Genomic DNA, 10,736 nt, shown 5'->3' with positions numbered 1-10,736 from the left:
CTTTGGCAAAAACAGTGGTGGTGTTGCTACTTTTTAATCTAAAAAAGAAGATACTTAAACAAGTGAATTAAATAAAATGTAATTATTGAAATACAGAAGCTTAGAAGTGTTTTATGCATCCTAAAGCGTTTTATAAAGTGGTGTATGCACATGTCTTAATGGTATTAGGTTCATTGTTGAAAGAAAGCTTTGAAAAATCCCATTTAACATKTATCTAAGGCAATTTAGAGGGGAAACACAGCAAACATTTTAAAGAAGATACTTTTGGTCTAAAATCAAAATGAAATTTTCTGGCCGACATGTAAAGTTCTATGTGCAGAAAAGCTAACACTGCTCTTCATACTTACCCTAACCCCCTGAAGTATGGTGGTGACAGCATAGTACCATGGAGATGCTTTTATTTTTAAGAGACAAAGAAGTTATGATAGATGGGAGACAGTTAGGGCAATTATGAAACAATACCATGACTGCAAAAGATGGGCAGAACAGCAATAAAATWGCACTGTCATATGTTACAATGACCCAGGCAAATTCACACCTCAATCCAATGACAAATCTGTAGCAAGATCTGAAAACCTTCATGTCTGAACAAGTTTGAGCTGCTTTCCAAAGGCAGAGAAAGCAGAGAAAATACTATTAGGTGCTTCTAAAAAGTATTGAATCCTTGTGGCAGGWCGCCAATGCACAGCTCCAAAATGTTCCATCGCTTCCTGTTTGACTATCACGTGAAATCCCTAGAATAAAGGGTATCTAAGTTGATGAAATCTGCATATTGATGGGTTTAAAAAAAAAAAAAGGAATATAATGATAAACGTTCCAGTTGGACGCTTAAAATTGTCGTAGATATTTTTTTCTGACTTTGGACATTTTGTTATTAATAGTAATTATGTTTTGTTTGTTTATTTTCTTTTGGACATTTGAAAGACTTAATCTCTGAATCCCAATTTTCAAAGTAGTACTTGAACATAACGTTAAATTCTGGGCCAATCGCTTCAGAGTGTAAGACTGCGTTACGATGGGAGCAGCCAATCAGCGCTCGCTCTGAGGAGCCAGCGGACACACAGCACAGCGTCGGCTCCCATGGTTGCATGGGTATTTCGAGCTGCTTTTAACCGCAACAAAGACACCGTGGCTGTGTTGTTAAAACATCTGTAGCACCACTGGAATAACGTTGCTGTCAACAGCGGAGGAAAAGAGAGGAGACGTTTTCTTCTAATTTCGAAGAAAAACACGCTGGGAAAAGTAGCATTTGGTGGCTCGCGGCTCGGTGAGTGCTTCTGTGTTTACAACGGATGAACAGCCTTCAGGGTTGTTGTGATAGATTTCCTCCAAAAAGTGTCTTCACTGCAGTTTTTATGCTAACATCTCAACCTGACAGAATAACTTTCCCTCACTTATACAAGCCGTGTGTGGAGTCTTCTGGTTTGTTTAAACGCCCGCTAAAGTTTTCACAGCGCATAACACAAACACCACATCCTCACCTGAAGAGGAATTCAGGTGACTGCTCTATGTTTACCATTCCTACGCTTGCAATAATAATAATAATAATATCATCTGCACCATAAAGCAATAGGATGGCTGGCTGGTTGCCTATTAATACTTCCTCACTATGCTTCAAGAATGACGAGTTCTYTGTAATGGTTACACCTTGACATTTACAAGGCTGTGATGGGTAAGGTGACATGGAAGATGGAGCGCAGATGGTGAGAGCAGGGAGGGAATGTGGTGTGAAGAGATGGTGGAGGCAAGAGCGATGCTGTGAAGGAGAAAAAGAAGGATCATAATAGTTGACAGAGAGTGTGAGAGAGTGTGAGAGATGTGTAAGACGTGTGCAAAAACTCATTATCATCTTGTATTTTCCATGGASGGTTATAGTTGTATATACAGGGTCAAACATATTTATATACACCCTGCTTACATTTAGAGAGAAACTGTACAGTACTAGAGTGGACTGACATGGACCTGGATTTTAAACACAGTTCAAGCACTTCTTGATACTGCGAAAAAACAAAAACAAAATGCAATCAGGATTATTTTTTAGCTCATTATCGGAAATCACATTTATTTAATTRAAAGCAATTAATTGCTTACRTTTACAAAACAGCGAATGACCTTGAAAATATAAATGCTCTTCAACAATCTGAAAAAACACATATTTGTTTGTTTGATGGTAAAAAACAAACAAACAAACAAAAAAACAAGCCTCTTTACCATCTGCCATTCACTGACAAAACCCCCCCAAAAACTATTGCATTCTACATTAGTTGCTCTTAGATTCTGCCAAGCTCCATTTTTCAGGTGGTTGAACAGATGTTCAACATCTGCAGCAGCCCTGCTGCCGGATGCTGGTTATTTATTTTCCCCCATTGGGCATTTTGTTCTTTTGCAATTTTGGTTGATTAGCTGTGGACTTTTTCTTCAAGAAAGGATGCTTCTAAAATGTGTCGGTTCATACCTGCCCGTGGGACATTTCAAGGCTCCTTCTCTTCTCTCTCTTTGGTGACTTTTCAAAACAAGACTCCAGGAAGCACAGTCAAGCGTCCAAAATGATTTAACAAATTGTCATTGTTTTTTGTGATTGTTTAAAGCTAAGATTGAATCTGAACTATACATCTAAATATTTCATAGCTCCCGTCCCTACATTGGTGTGTGACCAAGCTAACAAGAGAAGGATTGTGCTGACGTGTTCATTTATGGTCACTGATGTCCCTGTTTAAAAGAATAAATTGTTGAATTATGTCAGTATGTCTTACTCCTTCAAACTTCAATTATCCAGTTCAATAAACGATACCAGACTAGAGTCAATAAGAGAGCTGKCTGTATTACATTGGCAAAGAGGATCTAGCAAGGATATTATTGGTCGAACCTGCAGGGGTGGGCGATACAGTTAAAGTTTTATCACAATATCTTGTGGTACTATTATTCTAAAGATAAAAGTGGCAATAGAATTATTTCTTACTGTATTTTTAGGTTGCTGCATCGCTGTTGCTGCATGCCACAGCAGTCTTATCCCCACAAACAAATATCGGTGTTGAAAAACACAGTTTGTAGTACTTTTCTTTAGGACACCAGTTACCTTAAAAGTGTGAATTGTATCATTAAACTACACACAGCAACTGCATTTAATCATATTTTGAAATTTATGGATATTTGTTGAYGCTGTCATTGAGCAAACTGTGGTAAAAATAGCAAAAATAGTAACAGTTTTTAGGAATATCATTGATGGGGAATTTATCATGCTAACAATAAATCAAAATTCTTATCACGTTAAGGAATTTATYACGATAACTGATGAACAATATGATAAATGCCCACCCTTAGTCCAACCTACATTCTTCACTCCTTACAAATGTGTCACCATTTGTAAGGAAATAAATAGGTTTTCCAAGAGTGTGAGAGTTATTTACAAGAAGCATTGTCATGACAAAGAAATAATTAATATCAGATTTCCCTTCATTTTTTTTAGCTTAGTACAAAATTAGGCGTGCATAATTTTGAACCAGGGTGAGTTTGACAAAATTTACATTAAATTCAAAYGTCGCCCAATTTCTCCTTTTATAAAATTCAAAGAAATTGTGTCATCGGTCCACCCTGCAAAATGAATAGTGAAATTGCCCCATTAAATGACGTCTGTGTCCATGGTGAAACGTCTGAGTTRGGCTTCATGCGTTCTAGGCAAAGTGAGCGAATTTGCATGATGGATGTCCTGTTGAAATGAGGGAGGAGGCTGGAGTGTCAAGGCAAAGAGGGACAAGAAGGAGGTGGGGACATTGTGCTGGYGACAGGAGGTCATTTATCTGTCTCCGGGAGGTCAGCCTTGTCACCAGCATCTTGTCTCCGTGTTTGCTTCCCCTCTTACATCCACACTTTCTCCTTTTTCTGTCTGCCGCCCCCATGATGCTCTCTTTGGAATCCACCCTAAACATTTCTGTCACCTCAGTCTTTGTGCACCTCGTCATGTCCTCATCGTAAAGTCACAATGTAGATTTAAAATGAATTCCCCTCCCGCTGCCGGGTTTATGCTTTTATGAGCTGTAACACAAAAATCTACATATAAGCTCCTTTTAATCACCTCAGGCTACCGATCACAATTTATTCGAAGCAGTTGAGGTTAGACTTCATATCAGAACCTCGACACACAGCCGCTGATTCCAGCTGCCTTCAAATCGGAACACCTTAAAAAAACACTCCAGGGATTGATTCTTTTCATTTCTGGACACAGCTGGCGTTGTCTGTAAACATGAACATAGTTTTCTGATGAACACTTTTCTCCTTCATTGTCATTGTGCTCCAGCGCCCTCTGGAGTTGTCGCCAGCTGTGGTAAAGAGTCTTTTTTTTTTTTTTTTTTTATCGCAGTTGCGTGATATCCCACTGAAAAATCAACCCTTAAATTTGAAATACATCTCACAAAAAATAGTCATTTGAAAAACTGGACACCAAATAAAAATATTTAGTTCTTTCAGAAGAAACATCAAGGTCTAAATTTTCTTAAAGTGTCTCTGGAAAAAGGCATTGATTTAATTGGTAAACATTAAAAATGCTTTCTCTACTCCCACTGAGATTAATTTTCCTTATTTGCCATTTTAGTTTCATTCCCTCCCGTTAAATCGTTAAATCATCTCCTATATTCTAAGAAGATATTCGGTGAGTGTAAGTAGGAAAGTAATGATTCAGTTCTTAGATCAAGTAGTTTTATTAAACGCATCACAAAATAAACATGCAAAGATCTCCGGTAATTTATCACGTCTTAAAAATCCCCTCTTTGAGATAATTAAAGGTTTTTCTGAAGGCGCCCCTGACGACTCGGTGTTAGTTTCGTATCGTTAGGAATAAAGGACTGGGTGGGTGTTGCAGGTCATCCAAAAAAAACAACAGGCAAAACTCGGTCTGAATTAATCAGCAACCAGAACTTTGGTTACAATTTTAGGTCTATTTTTTTCAGACGGGGGAACTATTGCTCCTCTACATCCTCCTTTGGGAGTCTTTATATCCAAGGATGGCCAAGGTGACTTGGTAATAAGGCAGGGAGCAGGAGCTGCTTTCCATCAGCCATGATTAGACTGAACCAGAATAGAGCATCCCAGACAACAGGCTAAAGGATGAAACAGTGAAGTTGATGTTCCATGTGCATACATGAATAAATGCAACATTGCTGTATCTGACTATTTGGGGGACAGAGTGCCTCTGGCAGTCAGCATGTGGGTGTGGGTAAAACCTTGTCTGATCACTAATCTATTGGAGGTCTTTTGTATATTTCATGATCCGGTATATATGATTAATTTCCCTTCACCTCCTTTGAGCTTTTCGCATTTTGTAACGGTTTAAGACTTAGCCAGTGTGTTTTATTAGGATTTATAGCACAGACTAAACAGAAGGTATTGTATAACTGTKAAGTGGAAGTTTTCAATACTTTTACAAGAAGAAATCCAAAATTGAGTATTTCTATTCACTCTATTCACTCTGTCTCCTTTTAATTTGTATCCCTAAATAAAATCCAGTTCAGTTGCTTTGTTTTGTCCGTCCACCTGGACTGTAATTTATCATCTGGATGATTCAGCTGTTCTGTCAAGATCTCAGAGAATATTGGTAAAACATGGAGAACAATGGACACGAAGAAATAGAGCAGACAAGTCAACCTCAGTCCTGGAAAAGTTTAAGCTGTATCTGTAACTTTGAAGATATCATGGGGAATTGTTCAGTCTATCATCTAAAATATGGGGAAAACCATCACACAACTGGAAATTACCTGAACTGGGGCTGGGAAAAGGAGAGGATTAATCAGAGAAGCAACTCTGGAGGAGCTGCAGAGATCCACAACTCAGAACAGAACATCTACTAGTGCCCGACATAATCGTGACCTTCGTAAAAAAAMCCCGTCAGGAATAAAGAAGAACTTTGTCTTGATCTCCATCACATAAAGTCTTGTTAAAAATACACTATGACCTCAGGGTTGTGGTTGTGACAAAATGTGAAAAAACTTTGCACGGCTCTGTATGTTTGTGTCGTCTCTGTGTGTGTGTGTTTTTCTTTTCTTTTTGAAGGGTTCTGGTAATGTATGCATTCTCTCTGGCAGATGGAGTGGCGTAAAGATTTACATTCAGGAGCCCTTTTTGTTGAGCCTCTGATGGACTGCTGAGCTTTCAAAAAAATTCTCACTTGGGCACACTTCAGGGACGCTCACTTCAACACACAGACGTCACTCAAGACAGACTGCTCTCTCATTCACTTCTGCTCTCTGAATGACATTAACTTTCCCATTCGGAGAGAAACGGGTGGCKGCTGTGCCGCTCCTGTCCTTGGCAGGGTCTTGCTGTGTAAATGTGGTGTATATATATATATATATACACACCAGCAAATGTTTGTGGGTTTTTGTCTGCTAATGGACTGGTGACACACAGGCATTACTGCACCAGACAGTAAACCTCAAGTAAGAGTGCATTTTACAGTAAGATCCTTGTCTAAATGAGAGATGGAAACATAATGAGCATTCCTGGCGCACACCGTCAAATTTCCGCTTGCTCATCACTTATCCCGGCGAAGCTTGACGGCCCCTTGTCATCTGACTGTCATCCGACGTGAAATGTGTCAAATTTTTTATATTTTTTTTTGGGAGCGATTGTTGCAGCGAGTCGTTAATCAAAGCTCCGATCGCGGAGAGAACAGCCCGACAACCCGGCAGCATCGCTGGAGCCCTTGGGGGTGACAACAGGGGACACGAAATCATTAGTGTTGGAACAAATAGGCCTCCGTTCCAGATAGTTTCCCCTCCTTGTAAAGCGCCGTGATACGAGCTCATTTCACCTCAACTTGTTCCATCTCGTCACGCATCATTTGATTCCCTGTCGCTCCCAATCACCTGTTGTCTGATCTGATCGAAAGTTTGCACTCTCTTTCTGTGTTTGGAGACTTGCGGAGGGTGCAGAGAGGGGGCGTCCTGATTTACATATAAATGACGGCAATGCTTGCGATACCATACTGTTGGCTGTGTCATTTTAGGGTGATGCAGACCTGATGTGTGTGTGGACGTGTGTGTTTTCTCTCCAGCTTGCCTCTTACTACCATCTGCATGTGATTTTATGGCTGTCCTAACACTATCAGATAAGTTTTCCAGGAAGATAAAAAAAAAATCATCGGACTCAGCTCGGAATTTGTTGCAGGCGTATGATGGTGGGACTTATCTACTTAAAGTYTGACGATTGAGAGGAAAATACACTTACTCGAGCCTTCTTGGTTGTTAAGTGAGATTTTGTTGTCCTAAAGGATAAAATGGAAACACTTCCTGCCCATTGCAATCGCTACAATCAGGCTCTCACATGTCTCCCAGAGGGGGTTTGTAACAGGAATCCTTGCAGGCTCAGATACCCAAAAATAAACCAGACAGCCCCATAAAGCCCGGCCACCGCACTTTATGTACTGTACTTATGACTGGATGCGGGATCAGATTTGTCCTCAGGCTTTAGAGGCACTGGGATGAACTGATTCTTGTTGAAAGCCAATCTGAAGATAGAAACTATCCGTAAAAAGGGCCAAAAGGTTAAGTAACATGACAAATCCATCCGGGGGACCACGAGTGTAAATGGTGACAAGCTGAGATAATGCAGTGAAGTGCAGTAGGCTTGTCTCCCAGCTCTTTTTTTTTGGGACTTGTCTTCTTATTGTTAGKCACTAATGACATTATCAAAGGCTTTGTTCCTGAGTAAGCTTGGACAGAGTTACAGCACTTTACCACCACTGACATCTTTGCAAATTTAATTTTGACCACTGTTAACTTTTAAATGTATATTTTAACAACAAGGGATTATATCCGATCCGATATGCATAGAAACTGAGGGTTTGACTAGTGTGTGGGTACATACTAGAAATGCACCAGTCAGGGTTTTGTTAATGATTTCTTAACTTTGGTTTTGTATGGCTTAAAGCTGCTAATACTAGCTTTTAATAAAATTCAAATCAAAGCAAGATGTGCAATAATTTGCTAATGAAAAAAAAAATCTAGTTTTCCTAATTACTTATTATTGACTTTCTAACCAACTGCAAGCCAGTCAGAATCGGTCAAATTGAAAATTGTCAGACTCCAAGCCCCAGAAGATTATTGGGTTGCTTTAAGTAATATGTATAGATAAAGATTTCTATGGATAACACATTCATGCCAATACAGAAACAAGATTTATCAATAATCTGAATACGGAAAAAGGCCTTTTCTTTTTCTTCAGGCCTTTTATGTTTTTATTTCTAGTGTACTTTAATGTTGTGGGGTATTCTCGCATTGTTTCTTTTAAATTGTCCAAGATTTTAGTTTTTGCTGAACTGATTTTTTTTCGGTACAAATGTGCTGTCTGAAGTATTTAGGTTTAGCCAAGATCATATTAGGCTATGATATCACTGGTGATAAACTAAAGTATTCAAACTAAGGTATCTAAATATTGTTTTTCAGAACAATCAGCTGAAATGTGCTACTATGCAAGATTTGATCTGGACGGTAATGTAATAGCGTTTTGTTACCCTAGATGTGGCAGATGTCAAAAATGCTAGAGTAGTGTCTGGTTTTTCAAACRSGTAAAAGTAGGAACAATGTTTTTTTTATTTGGTTAATYTGTCTCTAGTTTCTCCTCCGCCCTGTTGAGAACATTTAATCATTGAATAAAACCAGGAATCCAACCATGTGCCACTTTCTTAGCAGGTGACCTTTACACAGCAAGTATGTAATGTGGCTAGTTAGCCTTAGTTCTTCATTTGTCAGCAAATATTTTATTGCTCATCTATTTCCCAAAAAGCATCTAGCAACAATGAATCCTCTGTCTAAATGATGTGGTTTATTTTAACTGTAAAAAAAAAAAGTAACAAAAATCACAACTTCAGCTTTTCTATTATTTGCATCTAATACCACACACTACATTCTCAATACACTCAAACGTTGAAGTGATGAACACTCATTCAATATTTTTACGTTTCTTTCAAAGACTTCTTCAGAATTATTTCCTCTCAATTTAGATACGAAGAGGCCATGTGTGTGTCGTTATGGCTGCTGCTACTACACCTCCTCTAGTCTATTTAAACAACTTCTGCGTCCCTTTGTGTGTTAGCTTGAATATGCTTTGCGTTCACTGCTGCAAATATTACAAAAAAAAATCCTCGACACAAAATCTTTGATTAAATGTTTAGTTCAAAACATGTGGCCGTCTACAACTCATTAGTCAGAGTCACAAGGACAGTCACTGTGTTTTGTCGAGCTTTATGGTTGCKCCACATTCATTTAGTTGGAGTGATTGCGGGAGGCTAAAAAAGGCCAAAAAAAACGATTTAGTTTGACTATTTTTGGGTTTAAGTGTTGCTGCAGCATTTTTGCTCTGTGATGAAGCATAAATTAACAAATTTTTTCTACTTTAGCTGGATCTGCTACAACAGTGCTCCTCTTTCAACTCTCTTTTTAGAACACCGTGGTTTCTGCCAGTGAGACAAATCAAAACCTTTCGTTTTTGCTGAAATACAGCAAAACGTGCGATACAGAACTGTATTAATTTGTTTGTGAACAGAGTTTTATTCGCTGTGTCTGGAATAAACTAGTTTTATATGCATGTGATGTATAATAAACCAGCGGCTAAAAAAATTACAGCCCAGACAAGAACCGATATCAAGCAGATAAGGTAAATCAGCACAGTTCTAGTAAAATGAATAAATAAAAGTGGGTACATATATCTTAAAATCTAAACGTTATGCATGAACCAATCAGAGATTTGGGTTTTCAAAGATCAAATTTTTTTTTTGTTTTTTTTTTTCTTGCTGACAAACAGTTGCCATGAGCAGCCATTAATTATTTAAGGTAGATGCAAATGTGATGTCATACTGTGTGTATGAGAGAGGAAAAACAAGATTTCACTCATATTTTAAAACAAACACAAAATGACTTTGGATTTGATGTTTGAAGCTACCGTTGCTCTCTGATTTTTGGAGTTAATGTGGACACAGTTACTRTTTCTAAACTTCAAATTATGTGATTTCCTTTGACAATATAGAGTCTTGACTTGATTATATGAGAGAGAGAGAGAAACAGATCAAGTAAATATTTGGTCAAATTGCTCTTTGACCAATTCAGCATTTCCAATGTATAAACTGAGATCTTTTGATAAAATCTTCAACATTTCTGGGTACGAAAGACCGAAACTGCAAATAGCAGCCAGAATGTACACCCAACATGCTGTCATAGAAAAATACAATTTCCTTTTTTAAATAGCTTCTTACACCTTTGTTTTAAGTTGTGGAGTTCCTCAGGGATCTGTACTGGGCCTAGTGCAATTCACCCTCACAATTATTACTGTGTTTATGGCGGATAATGCTGATGGTTGATGCAGCAAATGTGGGTCTAATCTTCCAATATTTCTTTCCATTGTTATGCAGATGATGTGCAGATTTCTTTCTTCTTGAGAGCCGATGAACCTTGGGCATCAAGATCAAATCTATCCCGCTTCAAAGATGAGAAGCATGGTGTCGACACCTAGATGTCAACACCTGTTCTGCAGTAAATGATTCCAAGTCAAAGAAGGTAATTTTTCTAAATGTTCTTAAAGTCTTGAATGGTTTAGTACCTGAGCAGACGATTCAAGGGAAGTTGAAAACTTTGCTGTTTTTTTTTTTTGGGTCAGGGGAATATTATGTAATTTCAAGGCACATAGTGCAATTTTACACAATCAAGTAACTACTGTTACCTTCAGTTAGAGTAGCGGTTCTCAACGTGGGC

The 10,736-nt window shown here is 38.4% G+C and overlaps 1 protein-coding gene across 1 annotated transcript in view; it reads left to right on the top strand.

Moving 5' to 3' along the window:
* Positions 1-10,401: 10,401 nt before the first annotated feature.
* Positions 10,402-10,736, top strand: part of LOC103479318 (SPRY domain-containing SOCS box protein 4-like) — a 78,462-nt gene continuing 78,127 nt past the window's right edge. The window contains exon 1 of the mRNA XM_008433680.2: positions 10,402-10,541. The gene's annotated coding sequence lies outside the window, so the exon portion shown is untranslated. The remainder of the gene's footprint in view (positions 10,542-10,736) is intronic.

This window comes from Poecilia reticulata, linkage group LG17 (assembly GCF_000633615.1).
Source record: "Poecilia reticulata strain Guanapo linkage group LG17, Guppy_female_1.0+MT, whole genome shotgun sequence".
Taxonomy (NCBI): Eukaryota; Metazoa; Chordata; class Actinopteri; order Cyprinodontiformes; family Poeciliidae; genus Poecilia; species Poecilia reticulata.
This window is presented reverse-complemented; position numbering and strand designations above follow the sequence as displayed.